The sequence below is a fragment of the Panthera tigris genome, chromosome X (genome assembly GCF_018350195.1).
Source record: "Panthera tigris isolate Pti1 chromosome X, P.tigris_Pti1_mat1.1, whole genome shotgun sequence".
Classification (NCBI taxonomy): Eukaryota; Metazoa; Chordata; class Mammalia; order Carnivora; family Felidae; genus Panthera; species Panthera tigris.
In genome coordinates, this window is record NC_056677.1 from 95,351,645 (window position 1) to 95,375,662 (window position 24,018).

Below are 24,018 nucleotides of genomic sequence, written 5' to 3' on the forward strand. Positions count from 1 at the left end.
GTAGAATTCAGTGATGCATCACTTCTCTATAACCCCCAGTGCTCACTGACGTATAGCACCCAGTGTTCATCCCAACAAGTACCCTCCTTAATGCCCATCGCCCATTTAGCCCCTTCCCCCACCTCTCCCCCGCCCCGGCAACCCTCAGTTTATTTTATTTAAGAGTCCCTTATAGTTCGCTTCCCTCTCTGTTTTCATCTTATTTTTCCTTCCCTTCCCCTGTGTTCATCTGTTTTGTTTCTTACATGCCACATATGAATGTTTGAAATCATATGGCATTCGTCTTTCTCCGCCTGACTTATTTCCCTTGGCACAGTTTACTCTAGTCCCATCCATGTTGCTGCAAACGGCAAGATTTCATCCTTTTTGATCGCTGAGTCATGTTCTTTATCTTCTTTAGCCATTTGTCAGTTGACGGACATTTGGGCTCTTTACAAATGTTGGAAATTGTTGACAGCGCTGCTATAAACATTGGGGTGCGCGTGCCCTTTGAATCGGCGTTTTTGTATCCTTCGGATAAATGCCTGGTAATGCAATTGCTGGGTCACAGGGTAGCTCTATTTTACATTTTTAAATGTTTATTTTTGAGAGAAAGAGAGAGGGTGGGAGGGGCAGAAGGAGAAGGAGGCAGAGAATCCAAACACTCTTAGTGTTGTACCTTCTATAAGTTTGAATAAAGATAGTGACTATGGTTAATTCTATATGTCAACTTGACTGGGCCACAGGGTGCCTAGTTATTTGGTTAAACATCATTCTGGGTGTTTCCGACGAGATTAACATTTAAATTGATAGACTTGAATGAAGCAGATTACTCTTTCTAGTGTGGGTGGGCCACGTCTAATCAGTTGAAGGCTTCACTAGAACAAAAATAATAACCCTCACCCGAGTAAGAGAATAACTCCTGCCTGATAGTCTTCAAACTGGGATACCATTTTTCTTCCTGCCTCTGGACTCAAACTGAAATATCAGCTTTCTTGTGTCTCCAGCCTGCTAGCCTTGAGATTGGAGCTACACCGATGAGTCTCCTGGTTCTCTGGCCTACAGACTCACACTAGAACTAAACTATTGGCCTTCTTGGGTCTCCAGCTTGTCAGTTGGCCCTGCAGATCTTGGGACTTTTCGGTCTCTATAATCACGGGAGTCAATTCCCTATAATACATAAACTAATCGCTGCATAAGTGAAAAAAACGTACCATGACATGTATTCGTAATTACAGTATGGATACAGAGAATTCTCATTGCCCTAAAACTCCTCGGTGCTCTGCCCATCCATCCTCCCCTCAAACCCTGGAAACCACTGAGCGTTTTAACAGTCTCCGTCGTTTTGTCTTTTCCAGAGTGTTACATAGCTGCAATCACACAGTATGTAGTAGCTTTTCCGATTAGTCATATGCATGGAAGTTCCCTCCGTGTCTTTTCACACGTGGCTTGATAACTAATTTCCTTTGAGGGCTAAATACTATTCCGTTGTCCGGACGTACCACCATTTACTCAACCATTCACCTACCGAAGAACAACTCGGTTGCTTCTAAGTTTGGGCAATTCTGGAAAAAGTGGCTGTTAACTCTTCACAAGTGCAGGATTTCATGTGGATGTACGTCTTCCAGTTCGTTTGGGTATATAGCAAGGAGGGTGATTGCTGCATCACAGGGTCAAAGCATGTTGAGTTTTAGGAGAAAATTCCCAACTGTTTTCCAGAGTGGCTGTACTACCTTGCATTCTCATCAGCGTTTGGTGGTGTCACTGCTCCGGATCATACCATTCTTTGCTTTTGGTTTTATTTTTTTCATGTTTATTTATTTGTGAAAGAGCGTGCAAGCGAGGGAGGGGCAGAGAGAGGGGGACGGAGGATCCAAAGGGGGCTCCGCACCGACGGCGATGAGCCCAGTGCGGGACTCGAACTCACGAGCTGCGAGGCCATGACCTGAGCTGAGGTCGGACGCTCGGCTGAGCCATCCAGGTGCCCCCAGATTATAGCCACTCTTAATAGTGGGTAGTGGTATCTCACTGTTGTTTTAATTTGCATTTTCCTGGCGACATGTGACATGAAGCATTTTTTCACGTGCTCGTTTGCCACCTGTGTATCCTCTTTTGGTGAGGTTTTTTGTTCAAAGTCTTTGACCTATTTTTTAATCAAAACACATTGTTTGTCTTGTTTTCTTATTTTTGAGTTTTAAGAATTTTTTGCACCCTGGGGCGCCGGGGTGGCTCAATCGGTTCAGCGTCTGACTTCGACTCAGGTCATGATCTCACAGTTCATGGGTTGGAGCCCCGCGTCAGGCTCTGTGCTGACAGCTCGGAGCCTGGAGCCTGCTTCGGATTCTGTGTCTCCCTGTCTCTCTCTACCCGCCCCCTCTCTCTCAAGAATAAATAAACATTAAGAAAATTAAGAATTTTTTGCAAACTTTTGGATAACACTCTTTTGCCAGACGTCTTTTGCAAATATTTTTTTCCCAGTCTGTGGTTTGTCTTCTCATTCACTTGGCGTCGTCTTTTGCAGAGCACAGGTTTTTCATTTTAATGATGTCCCGCGTAGCAGTGATTTGTTTCGCGGACCTGTCTTTGGTGTGGTATCTGAAAAGTCATTGTCATACCTCAGGCCATATAGGATTTTCCTATGTTATCTTCTGGTTTTTATAGTTTTGTGTTTAACCTTTAGGTTTGTGATTCATTTTGAGCTGAGGGTATAAGGTTTGTGTCTAGATTCATTTCTTGGCATGTGGATATCCAGTGTTCCAGCATTATTTTTGGAAAAGATTACCTTGGCGCCATCGTATTTCTTTTGTTCCTTTGTCAAAGATCGGTTGACTATATTTACGTGGGTCTATATCTGGCCTCTCTATTCTGCTCTGTTGTTCAATTTGTCTATTCTTGTCTATTCTTTCGTCCATACTACCTTGTCTCAGTTATTGCCTTGATAGTAAACCTTGAAGTCAGATAGCGTCAACCCTCCGACTTTGTTCTCCTTCCATATTACGTTGGCTATTCTGGGTCATTTTCGTCTCCATATAAAGTTTAGAATTAGCTTGTCAATATCCATAAAATAACTTGCTGGGATTTTGATTAGAATTGCATGGAATCTATAGACCAAGTTGGTTGAAACGATCATCTTGACCATATCGAGTCTTCCTATCCATGAACCTGGAGTATCTTTTCACTTATTTAGTTCTTCTTTGATTTCATTCATCAGGGTTTTGTGGGTTTCCTCATATGATCTGTATACATTTTATTAGATTTATACCTAAGTATAAAAACTTAGGTATACTCAAGTATACTCATGTCCTAGTACTTGGGAAGTGCACTGGCCGGTTATTTTCTGGAATGTCCCTCAGCTCGGACTTCTCACACGTTTTCTGATGATTAGACTGAAGTTATGCATTCTTTGGAAGACCGCTACGAGGTGGGGATGCACCTTTCTCAGCGCATCATGTTGGGGGTACATGGGGGTACATGAGGTCTCTGTGTCTCATCACTACTGACTGTTAACCTTGATCAGTTGGTTAAGGTAGTGGCCGCCAGCTTTCTCTACTATAAGGTTACTACTGTTCTCTTTGTACGTAATAGATGTCTTGGAGAAGGCATTTTGAGACTGTACAAGTTCGTTGTTGCTGCACAAAACTTTGCCCGCTAAGGTTCACATCCTTCAGTGGATTTTTCTAGCAACAGTTACCACTGGGGTGGGGGGAGGTTTAAGAGTGATTTTCTATTCTTCTCTTTCCTTCTACCTGTGTTAAGTATATTTTTCTGCAAGGAAGGGTTGTTGCTTTTTCAATTATTTACTTATGTCCGCGTGGACTCATTGGATACGTACTCTACGGATTATAATCCAGTATGACTGTTATTTATTTTATCGTTTAACTTATTCCGTTTGTAAAGCCTAAAATTAAGGCCTACTATGATGTGCTGCCTCGAGACCTGGTGACATCGGGAGAGCCTCCAATGGCCTAATCACAGTCGTCCTCCTCGTTCTGTTCCTGAGATAAATCCCCTCACCAAACAATCCTCCTTATCAAGGGGCGCAGGCACCATGCCTGTTTATCCTGCAGGAGAGGGTTTCAGTTCCTGCCAAACCACGGAATTATTCAAACAAACCAATCACATCCTCCTGCGGGGACCAAGGGTCACACAACCTTCCTCCCACAGACCCCACTAGTTGGCTGTGCTCCCAAGCACAACACCCTTGTGTCCTTCTATGGCATGTGGGACCCTACCACCCCACCCCTCCCCGGGCTGTGATGGTAGGTGACTGATAGAGTTCTGTCAATCTCATCTGTCCAGTGTTGGATATCGTGTGTTTGGCCATCCCCACACCACTAGGGCAGGAATCCTTCTCTCATCAATCAGGTGAAGAGGAAGAGATTAAAACGTGGCATGTCAAGCCCCTAGGCATTCTGTCAGGTTGTTCCTGTACTCTTTTGACTTGCAGAAGTGGTTGATTCTTTGGCTGGCAGAGAAAATACCAGAGGAGCCTGGGATATCTTGTGATGCCAGTAAATAAGGGCTTCTTTGCATTTCATAAGAGAAAACTGTGGGCACCTGGGTGGCTCTTGATTTCAGCTCCGATCATGATCCCGGGGTGTCGGGATCGAGCCCCACGTCGGGCTCCGCACTAAGCTGAGCATGGAGCCTGCTTGAGAGCCTCTCTCTGTCTCCCCCTCGGCCCCTCTCTCCGCCTCGCGTGCTCGCTCGCTCTCCAAAACAAAAATCAAAATTAAAAAAGAAAAGAAAAATGAAAAGAAAACCACAAACCCACAGTTTCCTCCCCCCTGCCCCAGACTTTGGCAGTTTCCAAAATTCTCTGCCTGTAATTCTCTGTCCACCGTACCCATCTTCGTACCCCTTACTTTAATTATAATTCTCGAAGAACTTTGGCAACGGCAATACTAAGTCCTTGCTTCCCAGAAGGTACCAGACTTTTTCATCACATGGCGTCTACTAACAATTGCGTTTATAACACATTACAAATCTCCTCTGTGTGTTCCATTAAACTGCCGGATTCTCCACATATGGTGCCTCCCCATGGAGGGCTCTGTTGGGCTGCTCGGTAAGTCACACGAAGTCATATACAGTAATCCTCATTTCACCAGCTACAGGCTCCTAGAGCAGCAGTCACTCCTGGGAAGCCGGGACTCATTGCGGGAGACAAAAGAAAGTCTCAACCCTGATATTTCAAACATGCATGTTGGAAACTTTCACACAAAAGAAACTACACGACGACTATGAGCCACCTGGCATCTGCTACCCATACGCAAAAGGGCAGCTAACCGTGGAGAGTCTTTCCAGCCTAAAACAAGTGTACTTTTTGTTTGCTTGTCTATTTTGTATCTGCGGCTTCAGGTGGCTGACATGTAAAACCCAAAGTGAAATTCCATCTTATTTTTGTTTTAATTTTTTTTAAAGTTTATTTCTTGAGCAAGCGAGAGAGAGAGAGAGAGAAAGTCCCAAGCAGGCTCTGCACCGTCAGCAGTGAGCCTGACGCAGGGCTCGAACTCATGAACCGTGAGGGCACGACCGCAGCCAGAATCAAGAGTCGGATGTTCAAGCGACTGAGCTCCCCAGGCGTCCCTGAAAATCCATAATGGAAAATCGTACATTATGAGAAGTGACTGTTATGTAACAAAACGGACCATAAAAAACATTACTTTTGTTAAAGTGTCGGGGTTGCAAGCGTTATTTTTCTTTAGTTTTAATAACAGGCTTGTGTGTTATTGAATGTGATTGAAAAACACGTAGCAAAAAGTATACTTCAGAAGACAAGTGTTCCCTTAAAGCTGTCGTCTTAGCGAAATACACACTTTCCAACCATTGTGCTATAGATTCGAGATCCTTTTAGAACTCCTTTTTGAGAAATGTCTTTGGAGTAAGTTTATAAGCCACCTAAGAAAAAAATGGGATCACTATTTTCATAGTCTCCAACTATTTGTTTAAATCAAAATCACACTCCCTGGTTTACTCACCCACTTTATTCACAGCCTTGACTCTACATTTTCGCTGCTTCTAAAAATAAAGTTGAAACTCCCCTCACTCCTCAAAAATCGTACTACCATTCAGTCTATTCAAACAACCTGGGACAGACTCCGTAAGATATCGCAGCCAACTTCTAAAATAGTCCACGTTTCCTTTACCATCTGGCATTTAAAAATGTACATGTACCGTTGTTCCCTCAACCATCCCATCCGATATTGGACTGATTTCCCCCCTCCCGTAAAAGGTAACAAAGAAATTCACATTCGTTTTCGCAGGATATAAATTTACTGAAACTGAGATAATAATTGGGGCACCTGGGTGGCTCAGTCGGCTGAGCGTCTGACTTCAGCTCAGGTCACAGTCTCGCGGTTCATGAGTTCAAGCCCCGCATCGGGCTCTGTGCTGACAGCTCAGAGCCTGGAGCCTGTTTCAGATTCTGTGTCTCCCTCTCGCTCTCTGCCCCTCCCCCGCCTGCGCTCTGTCTGTCTCTCAAAAATAAATGAAAACTTCAAAAAAAATTTTTTTTGAACTGAGATAATAATCAATTTCCTCACAAGCTATCAGTCTTCCCTCAACCCTCAGCACGCTGCTTGACACGTAGTACGTGTTGAATAAACGTTTACCCGCAAGGCAATACTTGTGTGAATAAATGATAATTTCTCCCCAGATGTTGACTTCCACCATTTATCAAGAGCTCAAAGTGTCAAAACACGTGGACATCTGTCTACTATTCTCCCACCGGCCTAATGGCCATTTACCAAAACGAAATGATCATGTTTCACAATTTCACTTGCATTCTTTTCTTCTTCAATCAAACCTCGCCATGTGTATATGACAGAGATTGCTTCCGACACTCCGACCAGCCAAGGCAATGAGCAGCCACCTTCAGGCGAACGGACTGTCGTCCCATGGCAAGATAAATTTCAACTCTTGGCCCCGCATCCAAAACATCAGTAAGGATCCTGACTCCCTAGTTTTCTTTGGGAAACAAAGGAATCAATCAGAGTAGACGGATTTCTTTACTTTTAGATCCTCCTTTCCCCTGTGCTGTTATCCCAAGGAGGCAAGGGGAGGACAAGTTCACATCCATAATATTCGCATACAAATTTTTGCCCTCGTTCTGGTTCACATTAGGCATAAGGAATCAAGAAGATGCACTACTGAATCTCTCCTAGGATAACCGACCATCTGGTCCGCCTGGGACTGAGGGGCTTCCCAAGACACACTTTCAGTGCTAAAACTGAACAATTCCAGGCAATACAAGATGGTCGGTAACCACTTTCCGTATCCAAATCTACGAAGGTCGAAGACATTTTTTTCAACCAGCTTGCAAACTTCTCAAACACCTCAACCATGCCATATGGGCCGACTTCGGCACTCGACAGGTACCGTTTGATGAACAGACTGAAGAGTCCAAAAGGCTTTGGGAAGCAGAAACTATTCACCAATTGTTAAAAGAAGATCTTTGGCATCCAAGTGATTTCCTGGGAGGGTGGGTCTGAAAATAAACAGGCCATAGGAAATGCTGCTCAAATTCTATCTTTCTATAGCTCTTGGGTTCATTAAACACCACAGTGATCTCTATCCTACGTTGACCCCACACGCACTGGGTATTTATTACGTACTAGGTCTCCGATAACCAAGGAAGGAGACAGTCCAAGGAAGGAACTTGCAGTCTATTACGGGACGCATAGAAGTCGACAATTTCCAATGCACTGTAATAAATGCAGCGCTAGAAATACGCTCAGGTAAGTATCTGCTAAGATTGTCGTGTTCTTTCACAATTACGGAGAGGCATTAAAGATTTCCAGGTAGGTGAGGGTGATGTGCTCAGATTTGCTTTTGGGAAAGATCAGGGTAGGGGCACCTGGGTGGCTCAGTGGGTTAAGCGTCTGACTCTTGGTTTCGGCTCAGGTCAGGATCTTGCCGTTCGTGAGTTCAAGCCCCATCAGGCTGTGAACTACTAGTGTGGAGCTGGCTTGGGATTCTCTCCCTCTACCTCTCAATATGCCCCTCCCCCACTCGCTCACACTCTCTCTCTCTCTCTTTCTGTCTCTCAAAATAAATAAATAAACTTAAAAAAAAAAAAGAATGAAAGGTCAGGCACCCGGTGTGCTATGCTCTTCGGCATTTATGGTATCACATTAGCTCAATTTCTATCCATTCGCCAAGCTCAGCGGGCAGTCACCAGGCAAACCAAGGCCCCCATTTGGTTAGTCAGTATCGCAACATGGTGACCGTAAAATAGAAGTTATAGTTCACTTCGTTGACTCTACTAGGTCTTTTCCATTGCTTCCATTTCAGGAAGTTTTACATCTAGAGATTCTTCCCTTTTTCTCTTTCCAGGTCTCATCCCCCAGAGGCAGGATCACTGTAGGGCGCTTGCTAGCCGTTTGCAGATAGAAACAAATCACAGCTGGAGTCCCGGAATGCAGCGGTTCCCTGAGGATTAGCTGAGGCTTAACATTACTTTGGGAACCGGATAATGGGGGCATAAGAAAATACGAAGCTGTGAATTTAATCCCAGGTGGCTTCAGTCCTATGTCTGCTACAGCACTCACCTCGAATTTTCCAGGTTCAAAAGGGTTTTGTCACCTAACGAAAGTTGGTAGGCTCCTTCCGCCTCTACCTGAGCCCCTTCATCACGCCATCACCAAGTCAAAATGCCACAAAGACTGGTTTTCTTGGACTCCAATACTACTGACGAGAGTTAGCAAACAGGGACCCTCATCTTTTGTTTTTACAAGCCAGAAATCCTTAGTCTCGTTCTCTCTGTGCATGCGTGTGTGTGTGTGTGTGTGTGTGTGTGTGAGACTACAACTGTATCTGGGATTTCTTGGTTTATTTATCAGTCTTGGTGGTTCATATCTATATCTACCTGTTTTCTAATTTCATCCCATCCTACACACACACGCACGCACGCACCTCTTCCCACCTCCCTTTCTAAGACTATCCTCTCTGATCTGGTCATCCTGATCACCCAACAAGGCTAAAAGTGGGTCCAACACTGTTTATAAACAAATCTTGGCCAACCCAGACCACTTCAATTTCATCGACCTCCACAGAGTATATCCCATTCAATATACACCGAACCCACTTAACATCCTACTATGTGCCCAGAGCTGCACTAAGCATTTGATAACATTTATTCTCATTTAATTCTCAAAACGACCTTGTAGAAAAGACGTTATCATGGTACTCATCTTCTGCTTGAAAAGAATATTAGCCCTTTTTAACAAAGGGAGTAGTTAGGGAGACGCTAAGTTGATTTCTTCATATACGCTATGATATTAATTATGAATGTGTGCATGTATACACTTGTTCTCTATATTTTCCCCTCTTTCTACCTGATCTAGCTTTAATTGAGCATTTTTATGATTCTCTTTTATCTCCCTTAATTATGTATTACTCATACCTCTTTTTCTAATGCTTTCATTTTTTTTAAGTCTATTTATTTTGAGTGGGGGAGGAGCAGAGAGAGAGAGGGAGAGAGAGAATCTCAAGCAGGCTCTGCACTGTCAGCGATGAGCCCAACGCAGGGCTCGAACCCATGAACTGTGAGATCATGACCTGAGCCGAAAGCGAGACTTGGATACTTAACAGACTGAGCCACCCAGGCTGCTTTGAGTCACAGAGGCAAAAACTACTATATGCATTTTTAAGTAAGTCCTGTTTCTCCCTATAGGTTTCTATAGGTTTTCTCCTGGGTTTTTAACTTGTTTGAACTGCAAACTTAGTTCTCTTAAAGGTTCAAGAAATTTCATTAATTGCCAGTTCGTCCTGCTTCTTTTCTTGTTTTGAGGGTGGGAACAATGCTCCTTCAAGCTCTCTACATCTCTGAGCTGAAAACAGAAACTCCAATACATTTTTTAAAATAATTTTGTTTTGTTGGTGACAAAAGGAAAATATGTTTTACCCTTTTTTGCCTAATGTTTCAAGTTTTTATTTATATTCTTGTTAGTTGGGGTGCCTGGGTGGCTCAGTCAGTTAAGCATCCAACTCTAGGTTTCGGCTCAGGTCATGATCTCACGGTTTATGAGTTCAAGCCCCGCATTGGGCTCTGTGCTGACAGCTCAGAGCCTGCTTGAGATTCTCTGTCTCCCTCTCTCTCTGCCCCTCCCCACTTGTGTGCTCTCTATCTTTCAAAAATAAGCTTAAAAATTTTCTTTTAATACAACATAAATTCCAGTTAGTTAACATATACTGTAATGTTAGTTTCAGAAGTAGAATTTAGTTAATTCATCACTCACATATAACACCCAGTGTTCAATGTACATTTGTAACTAACATGATCAAAAATATTTGACAAATTAAAACTCTGTATTTTTAAAATTACCTTTTATTTTTTTATTTTTTATTTATTTTTATTTTTTTAATGTTTTTATTTATTTTTGAGAAAGAGAGAGAGTACAAGCTGGAGAGGGGCAGAGAGAGAGAGAAGGAGATACAGAATCCGAAGCAGGCTCCAGGCTCTGAGCTGTCAGCACAGAGCCTGATGCGGGGCTCAAACTCATGAATGGCGAGATCATGACCTGAGCCGAAGTTGGACGCTTAACCATCTGAGCCACCCAGGCGACCCTAAAATTATTTTCTTTTAATTAAACTGGAAGGATGTCTGTATCTTCAGGTTTCACTGCCAAAATTGATGTCTAGCTTATGAAGACACTGATTTTGACCACATCTTAAATTTCACTTCATACTTTGAAAAAAATAGTATAAATTATACCCTTCATTATATACATACACACAGCAAATATACACACAATACATATAAAAATAAATGAGATCACTCCTGGTAAACTGTTTGAATGCCAATTTCTGAATACAGTGGTGAATTCACAGAGCTAATCGTCAATTTATGAGAACTGTCTAGAGAGTCAACCAGACTCTCCCTGCTGACTCCTTGTTCACCTTTTTAAAAATTCTAAACTTTCTTTACGGAATGCCCTTTCTCTTGCCTCCTATAAAAACTAGTGCAAATGTTAACTTCTCCATAAAGCTTTCCCCATCGTTCCATCTCAAATAAATTGTTTCCTCCTTTGTACTCTTAAAACACTTCTTATAGATTCCTATAATAGATTCATCTATAAATCCTGAAAGACCCTGGAAACAAAACAACCGAATAACTTCTATATCTACTTAAGCAGTTAACATTTGCCATATATATATATATATATATATAATATATATATTTATGTATAAACGTATGCCTTTATATAGGTTTCTATGTTTATGTATTTATTTCTAAGGAATGCTATGTGGGATATAAAAAATTCCTCTGCAAATTTCAATTGCAGGTGAGATGCTGTTTAAGAAATTAAAAACTGTATTTATATCAACACATAATAAGTTGGGCAAATAAATTATAAAACTTCAACACTACAGTACCCCTTGCGTTAATTACACATAATGAATGATGGAAGTATGACGTTATGATGACATACGTCCTTACTGGTTGGCATAGACACTTGTCTATTTAGTGTTGGCTGGAAAATCTGGTTATGAGCTAGTATTATATCATTAAAATACACAATTTCTAGTACTCATGATGGAGCGACAGACACCAAAAATGTAACAGTGGTTTTGCCCAGGTAACAGATTTACACATCCTTTTTACATGTTTTTTAAGTTTATTTATTTATTTTGAGAGTGACGGGGCAGAGAGGGAAAGAGAATACCAAGCAGGCTCTGCACGATCAGCACGCAGCCCCATGTGGGGCTCGAACTCCGGAACCGTGAGACGCTGACCTGAGCCGAAACCAAGAGGGGAGGGGGGCTTAACCGACTGAGTCACCCAGGAGCCCCAGTTTTTACATATTTTTATACTTTTCTGTATCATCTGAATGTTTTATATTGAACGTGTACTGTTTTTATAATCAGAAGAACACCAGTTATTTCGGTGTTGGGAAAAACACGTGAGAAACGAGTGCCGCGTCCGATCGGCAGCAGAGAGCAAACCCCAAGAGAACCCTGAGAAGCCCCGCCTCCAGCCTAGTTACCATCGAGTTACCACACCGAGGAGCAGAGGGGCCGACATCCACATCCGGCCGCCTCTGGCTGCAGCTGCCCCGCCCCCCGCCCCGCCCCCACTTCCTCCCTCTCCCTCCATTTCCCTTCTCTCCCGCGCCCCCACCCCGGTCCTGCCGCCACCGTACACGCCCCGCCCGCCCCGGTGTCCGCAGGCCCAGGTATCCCCCCACCCCATGCCCCAGCCCCTGTCCCGGCCCTCCCCGTACCCCACGTCTGGCCACCCCCCGCCCCTCCCCCAACCACCCCCCGCCCCTCCCCCAACCACCCCCCTCGCCACCACCACCCCGCGTCCAGCCACCCACAGTCCCTGCCCCTGCCTTCCCCCTCCTCCTGCCCTCTGCCCCTCCCCCCACCCCGTGCCCCACTCCCCCCCGCCCTCTGCCCCTCCCCCCACCCCAAGTCCAGCCACCCGCCGTACCGCCACGCCCCTCCCCCACCCCCTTCACCCTTCCCCCACCCTCTGCCCCACCCCCCCCACCCCACCACCCCCCACCCCACCACCGTCCCTGCCCTGCCCCCATTCCGCGTCCGGCCACCCACCGTCCAGCCCCTGCCTTCCCCCTCCCCGCACCCCTCCTCCTCACCCTCTGCCCCTCCCCCCCCCGTGCCCCCCCTCCCCCGGCACCGCCCGCCGCGCCCCTCCCCCACCCTTCGCCCCTCCCCCCACCCCTTCGCCCCTCCCCCACCCTCCACACCACCCCCCGCCCCCCCACCACTGCCCCGCCCTGCCCCCACCCCCGCGTCCGTCCCCACCCCTCCCTTCCCCCTCCCCCACCACGGCACCTCCCCCCACCCCCCCCCCTCCCCACCACTAGCGGCACCAAGCCCAACAATATGGGCGGCAGCACAGGGAGCTGCCGCCCGGGTAGCCTCACAGGGGCGCCTCCTGCCGGCCCAAGAAGGTCATCGCAACGAAGGATTGGGGAACAACAGAATGCTTCAATGTAACGAATATGGTTTCATCCCCAGGAATGACACCAAGGAAGTTGTATTTGCACACCAGACAGCCATAAAGAAGAATCCCAGGAAGTCCCTTGGCAGTGGAGGAGGTGGACAGACTGCGGAGTCAGATGTTGAAGGAGAGGAGGGGGCGGACGCAGCAAATGTCAGGGGCAGATGCGCCGCCGCAGTGCAGGTCGGTGACTCTGCGGGGGACCCTAACCGTTACGGACGCTATCCGCGTGGCAGGGGTCCTCCACCCAATTCCCAGCAGAATTACCGGGACAGTGAGCGTGGGGGAAAGAACCCGGGACCGGAGCATGCTCGCGAAGGCCAGACCCTCACGGCGCCGACCCACCGCAGGCGACGCTTCCCCCCTGAATACGTGCGGAGACCGCGTGGACGCGGACCACAGCCTTCCAACATCCTGTGCGGGGAGAAGTGATGGAAGGTACCAGGGCGCGGCAGGGCGCGGCAGAGCAAGGTAGACCGGTGACGCCCAATGTGGCCTGGGTGGTGGACCACCGCCCCGCACGGGGCCTCCTCTCCAAAGGTGGTTTAGGGAGGACGGCGGCGAAGACGACAAGGAAGATGGAGGAGATGAGACCCCAGGTCAGCCCCCACCCCCACGTCCCTCCCGCCGCAACCTCGGTTACCCATGCAGACGCCCAGAAAACCCCAAACCGCGAGACGGCAAAGAGGCCAAGACAGCCGATCCACCGGCCGAGAGTCTATCCACTCCCGACGTCGAGCAGGGCGACGCGAGGTAAGTGTCCGCTTACCGGCTCTGCCATCATCCGGTTTCGTCGTCCAGCGGGAGGTGAGGAAGAAGTTCCGGCAATAAGAAATGCGCCAAAGATTGGAGCTTCAGCCCTTAAGTGCCTGCTTGTTGCCCATTGGCCAGACAACCAGAACTATCGGCATTATTGTTTTTACCTAAAGACGTCGGTTTTTGGTTAGTGACAAACGCAGTTTTTAAAAAAAGAAAAAAAAGCCTGGTTTGTCTCAAGACACTGTTCAAGGTTTTCAAATGGTTTCCTATCTGGTCAAGTTGACATGTTTAAGAACTTTGTTTTTAATGTGTAATAAAAGTTCACAACTCGATTTTTTTCCAAAAGTTGACGAACGGCAAGCACCTGTTAATAAAGGTCTCAAATAATAATAATAATAATAATAATAATAATAAAGGAAACAGCGTTGGCAATGAAGACACACAGAGTTTCACTCACAGAATTCCACACATACACCACACTCCCACCACGGACACACAACCACAGGTAACAAAACACACGCCCATTACATATATCACAGACACTCAACAAGTATTGACACGCACACATTGGTATGCACCCCAAAAATACCACCCACGTGCACACACATACACACACACACGAAGAAAGAAAATAGTGTTGGAAGATGGAAATCTTGAGTAAACTGATAAAATTTTTCAACAGTAAATAATTCCGCAATGTATACGTATATCAAATTATCACATTGCTTGCAATATGTGCAATTATATTTGTCAAGTATTCCTCAAGAAGGTTAAAAACGACAAGAGCGGGTCATTGAACAAAGAGCACACCAATGATATCCCACCAGTCTTAGGTTAGTAATAGTGGTATTTGTCCAATTAATTTCCATTTGCCATCCCATGCGTGCCAGAAACTTTTAACCCCTACCCTTCCTTTGCTGTTTCAAGACAACACTTGCAAATCTGTTTTCTTCTTTTTTTCAGATAAGATAGCGCTAAGAGGAATGTTTTCTGTTTGATTCTCAATCCCGATACCCCATGATTTTTAAAAATATCTATTTTTTAATTTATTTTAATCTTCATTTATTTTTAGGACAGCGCAAGCAGAGGAGGGGCCGAGAGGGGGACAGGGGATCCAAAGCGGGTTCTGCGATGACAGTCTGATGGCAGTGAGCCCGATGCGGGGCTCGAACTCATGACCTGCGAGATCACGACCCGAGCCGAAGTCGGACGCTCAACGGACTGAGCCACCCAGGTGCCCTGTGATTTCTTTTTTCTTAATTAACAATATCCTTCTATTGAAAAAGTAACAGGCACATAGTAAAATTTTTAATGAGGCAAAGGGTATATGATGGAAAAGATATCTCCCTACTGCCCTTGACATCCAGGTCCTTTCCTTGGAGATGCCCCCTATTAAGAGTGTCTTATTTATACTTTCACCTAAGAGTCGTATGTGTCTGTTTTTCTTTTACACAAATGAGAGCATAGCAGTCACACTGTTCTGTATTCTGCCTTTGTACCCTTAACCGTCTATCTCAGGAACTTTTTTATAGGCACATATGCATCTATCACATTCTCTGAACAGCTGATCATCGTACAGAATTTATTTAAACGTTTACCTGAAGGAAAGGCACAAAGGGTGTTTTGACCCTTTGGCTATTATAAACTGACCTGTGATAAACGTCCTCGTGCATAGAGGTACAGATATTTTAGCATGTAATATCTCCAGGGTAAAATTCAAGTATTGACGGTAAGACAGTTAACGGGCTGGATAATATGTGAATTTTTTTAATGCCGATACGTGTTCTTAATTGGCCCCCACACTAAGGTCGTCGGTGGCGCCGTCAACCAACAACATGAGAGTGTCTGACAGTCCACGGCCTCCTCTACTTCAGGTAGGTGACTCTTCTTCTAGGTGTGACCTGCTACTTGGAGCTTTAGCAAAGTGATAAGAGAAAAAGTGTTATATCCTTGTCTTCATTTAGGTTTTTTAAATTACAGGTAAGATGAAGCATCTTTTTGTACTTCCAAGTCACTTACAAATATTTTTTCTTGGTTTGCCTCTTTGTACAGTTTGCTTACCCTTATATTGGCTCGTCTTTTTCTTATTCAGAAGGGCACTTTTTTTAAAAAAGCTTATTTAAGGGGCGCCTGGGGAGCTCAGTGCGTTAAGCGTCCGACTTCAGCTCAGGTCACGATCTCACGGTCCGTGAGTTCGAGCCCCGCATCGGGCTCTGTGCTGACGGCTCAGAGCCTGCAGCCTGCTTTGGATTCCGTGTCGCCCTCTCCCTCTGCGTCTCCCTGACTTGTGCTGTGTCTCTCTGTCTCTCTCTCTTTCAAAAATAAATAAATAAAACTTTATCATAAATAAAATAAGGTTTATTTATTTTTGAGAGAGAGAGACAGTGTGCAAGCAGGGGAGGGGCAAAGAGAGAGGGAGAGAGAGAGAATCCCAAGCAGCGAGGAGCCAGATGCAGGGCTCGAACATGAGATCATGACCCGAGCCGAAATCAAGAGTCAAAGGCTTAACTGACTGAGCCACCCAGGTGCCCCTGAAAGGGCCCTTTATATCCTCGGAAGCCTAGTTCTTTTTATGTCAAACGTGTCGTCAATATATTTTCCAGTTGCCATTTATCGGGTGACTTCTCTAGGATGCTTTTTACTGAGAAAATGTGTTAATTGCTTACGTCGTTAAATTTATCATTATTTTTCGGTAAAGATTTGGGCCTTGTGTCTTGCTGTAGGGAGGCTTTCTCTATTTCATGGATGTAAAACATTTTCCCCAAGTTCTCTTCCAAGAGACGTTTTCCAAATCCATTCTTCCTGTGTAAATCTTTGAGCGGTCTGGCATTTATTTTTAAGGAAGGAGTGCATTAAGAATCTAGGTTTCTCTCTTTTTCTTTCAAAAGAGATAGCCAGTTGTCCCAACATCATTTATTGAGCTATTTGTCTTTTCGTCACTGGAGAAAATACTGTTTATCATATACTAAAGTCCCATCATTAGTCGGGTCTATTTTTGGACACTTTTCTGTTTCACTGATGTATCTATGCCTGTGCCGGTACTGAGCAGTTTTATTTACTGTACGTAGTTAGTACATTTTATTATCTGGTCAGATGAGCCCCTCTGTTATTTTTGTTTTTCAGGAATTTTCTTTGCCCATTCTGTTCTTTTCTTAAAAGAGTATTTATTTGGGGGCTCCTGGGTGGCTCGGTCGGTTGAGCTCCCGACTTCGGCTCAGGTCAGGTAATGATCTCACGGCTCGTGAGTTCGAGCCCCACATCAGTCTCTGTGCGGACAGCTCAGAGCCTGGAGCCTGCTTTGGATTCTCTGTCCCTCTCCCCCTCCTCCACTGTGTGCGCTCTCTCTCTCTCAAAATAAATTTATTTATTATCACGTGTGTGAGTGGGGCAGGGGCAAAGGGATGGAGAGAGAGAATCCCAAGCAGGCTCCATGCTGACAGCGGGGGCTCCATGTCCGGAACCGTGAGATCGTGACCTGAGGCGAAACCAAGACTCGGACACTTAACCGACTGAGCCACCCAGGTGCCCCTTGCCCCTTTCTGTTCTTAATTTATGTCTCCAAAAGTTCACGTCTAGCTCCGTGAACCTCGAGTGGTCAGTGTCGTGTTCCCCTCTACTTCACCCTGTCGGTGAGGGCGGGAGTCCTGCTCTGGGGCCACCAGAATGGTCTAGCACACGACAGACACTTTACAGGTGAGTTTGACAGCAGTTTGTTAATCACATATGTTCACCATCTGGGGGAGGAGGACACGTGCCGGGTAGGGCCACACAGGTGTTCCATTCCAGAACGGAGGGAACCAGCAGGTGCGAGGGAAGGCCGGCCTTGTAGTTACAAGAGGACGGGGTGCCCCCTGCTTCCTGCGGAAGGAAAGGATTGGTTCGTCTAAATTTCTCTGGCTGGAGGGTTGCCGAAACCTTCACCAGCAGGCACCGTGCCTGGTCTGTGTGCTAATGGGGGTCGCTTGCTAGAAGACCGTATCCACGTGAGCACGGTGGAGAGAGTGGAACGTGCAGCTGGGCTCTCTGAGGCCCTCTTCGTTTTCCCAAGGTATCGAGATACGCACCAGATTAGGCCTTACTCCACAACCGACCCTTGAGGCCTTGACCTCGATTTCAACCTCGATGATGACTGAGCCTTCCAGAGAGTATGGCAAGTACCTCCCTAGGAAACGAAATACGTAGTTACTTGACCAAGAGGAAGAGGGCCCCAGGGTGAGGTTGTTGTAAAAAACATAGACTTTGGAAGTGCCCACCTTGGTAGGCGATAAAGTATATTGAGAGACCTGTGTGCCACTGTTGTAGGGAGTGTTTGTCCCCAGGGGGTACAAATGGAGATAAATCAATGCCAGTGGCAAAGGTGACAACCCGCATGGGCTCCATCTGACGTTCTTTAAGTTAAATAGGAGTTTTTTAAGAAGCTCATTCTGCCTCCTGATTACACCATCTGCCTGGAGTCTATAGGAAAGGCGGAAATTCCACCGTATATCTTCTCCAAGAGCTCGACGTTGTGGCGGGCACCTGGGTAACTTAGTCGGGTAAGCGTCCACCTGTTGATTTCGGCTGAAGTCATGATATCACGGTTCGTGAGTTCAAGCCCCACATGGGCTCCATGCCCACAGTGAAGAGCCTACTTGGGGTTTTGTCTCTCTCCTTCTCTCTCTGTTCATCCCCTGCTCGTGCACTCGCTCTCGCTCTCTCTGTCTCTCTCTCAGATAAAATTTAAAAAAAAGAGCTCAACATTTGGCATTCTGAGAATCAAAACTAGTGCTTTGGTCACTAGCAGTAATGCCTAGAATTCCAAAGGGCATAAGGAGCGTCTTGTGGCCGTGTTGTATGCAGAGACGTGTTTTCCATTTTGGGGGTCTGTGAGGCAAGAGCTCCCCAGTATTCTTTACCCCAAAGGAGAAAAATTGTAGGCAGTGGTCCATGAGTTGGTAAACTTATACACATGGGGCAATTTTTGGGCCAGGGTGTCCCAACGCTACAATGCCCGTCTGACATGTGACCAATTATGCTGACCCTTGAGTCTCTTTCTTTGCAAGGCACGTTATTATTTTGGTGGGGGTGGGGGGAGAAGGAGAGAGAGAGAGAGTAAGCAGGGGAGGGGCAGAGAGAGAGGGAGACAGAAACCCAAGCAGGCTCCACACTGTCAGCACAGAGCCTGATGTGGGGCTCGATCTCACGAACCCTGAGATCGTGACCTGAGCCGAAACCGAGAGTCAGACGCTTCACTGGCTGAGCTACCCAGGCGCCCGAATATCAGGGACCTTGTGATGAAACGATGAAAAACAACTCCCCGCTGAACTCTATTGTGCGTGAAGGTGGCAAGACCATCCATAAAGTGTACGAACTCCCATGGTTATGTACTCAGCTGATGCTAAGGACTCTCCAAGTGGCCAGTGGGTCTGGGAGAGAGGTGACGTCCTCCAGCACCATGGCATCTGGCAAGGGACTGACGACGGGAGAGGCCACGTGCACCTGCAGAGAGGGCCCCGGTTTGTCTCCCTGTAGCAAGGAGGTCTCCGTAGCCGTGCTGACTTTGGGGGTGCCTCTTCTGTTACTGAAGGCATAGTGTGCAGCCGGGTACATAACGTCGTAAACTCAGAGTCTGTGAGTGCATCTAATTCTGGGACAGCACACTACGTGGCCACTGTTGCCATTCCAGTTGCGAATGGTGCAGAACTGGGAGGGACAGTCTATTGTATCAGAAGCCCGTGGCCAACGAGTGGCTATGATAGGTGGTTCAGAGATTCCGGGGGGGCATAAGAGGAGGCTGGTACAGCCCCTACGATGAAGGGGTCTCCACGGGCACTAACACCAGTGCCTGTTGATTTATTTCAATTCGGACAGATTCTAGAATTTTTTTTTTTTTTTGAGACACAGAGAGACCGAGCATGAGCAGGGGAGGGGCAGAGAGAGAGGGAGACACAGAACCGGAAGCAGGCTCCAGGCCCCGAGCTGTCAGCCCAGAGCCCGACGCGGGGCCCGAACTCCTGGGCCGCGAGATCGTGACCTGAGCCGAAGTCAGACTCTTAACCGACTGAGCCACCCGGGCACCCCAGATTCTAGAACTTTGTGTTGGCGAAGACTTCGTTTCAGGTGGGCCCTTTGGCAAGTAACAGCACCGGGGGGGTTGAAGTAAGATTATAAATGAGGAATATGTTGCCTCCAGAACGCAGAAAGGGCTAGAAGATGTTGGACTCGTGTTAACGGTGTGGGTGCTGAAAGGGTTAATCAGCGTTTCTTGACAGCGTCAAAGGTGGAGCAGCTCTCGGTTTCCCGAAGGCTTTTCTGGAATTGAAGAGACGGCCGGGACCTTGCACCGTGTGTGGCAACGATCCGTCCCTTTTCCGTGAGCTCCGTCGTGAGTATATCTGTGTCCTTCATCCGTGTGTCCAACAGGTCTCCTTGGGGGAAGATGCCACCCACGTCACGTCATTTCCGTGTTCCGGGCAAAGGTGGGTGCAGTCAGGGTCCTGCCGGCAAAGACGGTGTGTAACGCCAAGGCTGCTGAGTTCCCTCGTGAAGCCTGGTAAAGGTGTATTGTGTCCTTTCAGGGGGAAAGGCCGCCGTGCTCACAGGCTGTTGAAATAGACACTGAACAGGTGCATGGGCGGCTCAGCCGGTTAAGCGTCCGACTCTTGGTTTCGGCTCAGGCCATGATCTCGCCTCACGGTTCGTGGGTTCGAGCCCCGCCTCGGGGTTTGCGCTGGCAGCACGGGAGCCTGCTTGGGATTCTCTCTCCATCCCTGTCTCTCTGCCCCTGCCCCACTTGCACTGTCTCTGTGTCTCTCGAAATAGATAAACGTAAAAGAAGGAAACAGACACCGAACAGAGCATATTTGCCAAATCTCGATCTATAACAGCAAAACGGTTGCCAGTGGCTGATTGACTAGAATCGGTAATTATAATAATATTGGGCGTAGGGGCCTGAAGTTGGTGGTGGGCTCACCGCCAGGCACCATTCATTCTTTCCGGGTTTCAGACCAGGCCAAAACGGGATATTAAAGGAGCAGTAGTTGGCATCATCACCCTTGCGCTCACTAGGGCATATACAAGTTGAAATCCTTGAGGACCCCGGTTTAATTTACGTAGGGTGATATTAACTCTGTTAAGGGGGTAAGGGGATTGTTCTGAGATACTGACGACTGCAGCAAGGTAGAGGGACAACCCGAAGGTGGCATCCACCAGCCTGTTTTCCTGAGAGCACCTCCAGAGACCTCTAAGTGGGTGCCAAATCTGAGGCCTGCCACCGAGGCCAGCGCTCTCGGACGGGCCAAGAGGCCTCTGGCACAGAAAGACCGGGGGTGTGTTTCAGTCAGCTCTGTGTGCAGTGCCCTGGGGGGCGGTGGCCTGCCAAGAATCCTCCGTCTGATGGTTCCGGTTCCATAGGACCCAGGAACGTTAGCCCCGTCCCCCCGGCCGCCATGGCCAAGTGATCAGAGGACATGCCCTGAGTGGCAGCTGCAAAACCCGGGTCACCAGACCTGAGGAAAAGCCACCCTCCGGGAGACGCTGACATTCCAGAGCGCGGCAGAGGGAGAGCGCAGACGTGGCACCCTCCAGCCTCTGTCCCTGCAGAGGATGCCAACAGGCCCCCAGATCTGGTAAAGCAGAGGTCTGCCCCTCAGGCCCATGCTTTAAGATTAGCAGATGAACCTGGGGCACCAGAGTGGTCAGTCAGTCAAGCGTCCCGACTCTCGATCTCAACTCAAGTCATGATCTCACGGTTTGTGAGTTCAAGCCTTGTGCCGGGCTCGGTGACGTCAGTGGGGAGCCTGCTTGGGATATTCTCTCTCTCTCTCTCTCTCTCTCTCTCTCTGTCTCTGTCTCTGTCTCTCTGTGCCTCTCCGCTGCTCACACTCAGAATAAATAAACTTAAAAAAATTAAAGCATAAAGATTAGCCAATGAACCTCTTTCCCGTAAAACTCTGGCCCCTCTGGATTGGCTCTCTTTGTCCTGGGCCCGGGGACAGGTGAGTCTGGGCACGTGTGCCCTTTAAGAGCCGGTCTTAGCTTGCTGTAGCCTTGTGGGTTTTGTGGACACAAGCCTTGTTGGTTTGCAAAGCCAGGTGTGTTTGGGGGTTGTCCCTGAGGTGCAGTTTTTCAGCGTCGGGGTGCCCGATGCGGGGTTCAAACCCTCCGCTCCTCAGGAGAAAGCGCCGAGTTTTCCATTCCTTCTGGATCGTGGCTGCCAAGCCAGGAGTGGCGTTTATGGCGAGATTATGTCTCAACTTCACGTTCCTGCTGCAATGGTGTGTCCCCCCCCCCCGCCCCCTCATTTGCCCGCTGTGTAGGAGTCACTCAGCGAGTTCCTAGGCTTTTTCCAGAGGAAACTGTTGCAGATATAAATGTAGATTCGCTGCGTCTGTGGGAGGAGGTGAGTTCGGGATCTTCCCGCGTCACCAACGTGGATCCATTTATACCTTTGCTCAAAACCCTCGCATCTAGGAACTGGAACGTCTTGAGTGTCAGCCTGTCTTTCGTAGCCAACAATCCAAGATTCCCAGGGCCACATGCCATCTTCTCTTCTCTTTCTCTTTCTCTTTCTCCCCAGTACCTGGATCCCTTCCAGACCTGGTGAGCCCTCTGCAAATGCGCACTCGCCGTTCGAGGGTGGCCTCCACGCGACTCAGCTCAGAGGCACAAAGAGATACAGACGTGGAATGAAGGTGAGAAGCGATAGACGGGGGAATCCGGGTTGAGATGGGTGTAGACTGAGAGCCTTCACACGCGAACGCAGTATAGTTCTATTTTTACGGCTCCGTCTTTTTCTGTATCCAGAACAGTAAGATTTATTTTCCACACAGTGGTTACAGATTCTAGAACTCCCGGGGAGGCCGGGTGGCTCCGTCGGTTAAGCGTCCGACTTCGGCTCAGGTCATGATCTCGCGGTTCATGAGTTCGAGCCCCGCGTCGGGCTCTGTGCGGACAGCTCGGAGCCTGGAGCCCGTGTCAGATCCTGTGTCTCCCGCTCTCTCTGCCCCTCCCCTGCTGGCCCCCTATCTCTCTCGGTCAAAAAGAAATAAACGTTAAAAAAAATTAAGAGTATAGAACTCCCTCAATTGGTTAACTGGTAGTTGGCCATTTTCATCTTTAACTAATGAGGCACCGTTGGCTCATTTCCTAAAGTGTCCGAGAGCCCAAGTGGTTAAATTCTGCGTGCGTACTCTTATAAGAGGGATGTGTGGGACACCAACAAATAGCTGTGACAAAATGCCTGTCATTCCACCCTTTGGAAGCTTGTAGAAATAATTCAGCAGAAGTTCACAAAATCGCGTGGTGAATTGCCATCTAAACGAATATCGCATTTGCTTGCATATTTTGTTCCGCAAACCGTTCTTCCTTTCCATTTAGAGAGAGGAGGAGGAGGAGGACAAGAGGACGAAAAAAATTGCATACGTCAGATAATTTTTCTCGCTCCCTATCTCTCCGGCCCTTTAAAATATTTATTTATTTTGGGGCGAGTGCGGGCAGGGGAGGGGAAGAGAGAGGAGAGAGGATCCCAAGCGGGCTCTGCGCTGATGGGGCTGATAGCAGCGAGCCCGACGTGGGGTTCAAACTCAGGCCCCCCCGAGATCGTGACCCGAGCCGAAGTCGGCCACTCACCCGACCGAGCCCTCCCTGGTGCCCGTTTCTCCTGTTCTCAAACATCCCCTGATACTGCAGCGGGGGCATCTGTATACAGAATTAAGCTTGTCTTTGTAGATCTGGAAAATTAAGGGCGTCCCAGTGTTTGCGGTTGTCGGGAGGGGTGAAGTAGACGAGGAAGGGGCAGTTGGACACACTAGCTGTACCTCACCTCTCTGACTTGAAACGGATCTCGACTTCTGCCTTCCCTGTTTTAGCATTAGGAGAGCCACCCCCTTTTCCCGCCCTCGCGGTCTTCTCTATCAAAAATCGAAAATCGTTAACTGGTGCCTTTCCCGGTACAGAGCCCCCACCTCAGCTGCTCCAGGTACTTACAAGGATCCGCAGGGGGAGCGTGACACAGAGGGTCACGGAAACGCTACCAAAGCAATGCCAAGGAGGATGTTCATCTCTTGCCCGTCGAAAGGTGACCGTGTTCCCGTTCTAAGTCGCTAGCAAGTACATTTTCTTCCCACCTCGGTCAGGGGTCAGCAGCAGACTTCTGAACGTCCCCAGGGAGAAGCAGAGCTCTGTCAGAGACCAACCCCACGGGAACCCTATCCTTACACGGTGTAGGTGTAGGACTTCTGATTTTATTGTTTTTAAGTTTCCTTATTTATTTTGAGACAGCAAGCAAGGGAGGGGCAGAGAGAGAGGGAGATTCCCGGGCAGGCTCCACA

At 47.6% G+C, this 24,018-nt stretch overlaps 1 long non-coding RNA gene and 1 pseudogene across 1 annotated transcript; both read left to right on the plus strand.

Moving 5' to 3' along the window:
• The first annotated feature begins 12,087 nt into the window (after positions 1 to 12,087).
• Positions 12,088 to 17,341, plus strand: LOC122235289 (annotated as a pseudogene).
• A 2,379-nt stretch (positions 17,342 to 19,720) lies between these two features.
• On the plus strand, positions 19,721 to 23,756 carry LOC122235550. Its single transcript, XR_006213606.1, has 4 exons — positions 19,721 to 19,807; positions 19,960 to 20,072; positions 22,266 to 22,380; positions 23,644 to 23,756. It is a non-coding gene; the product is annotated as an uncharacterized LOC122235550 (long non-coding RNA).
• Positions 23,757 to 24,018: the final 262 nt, after the last annotated feature.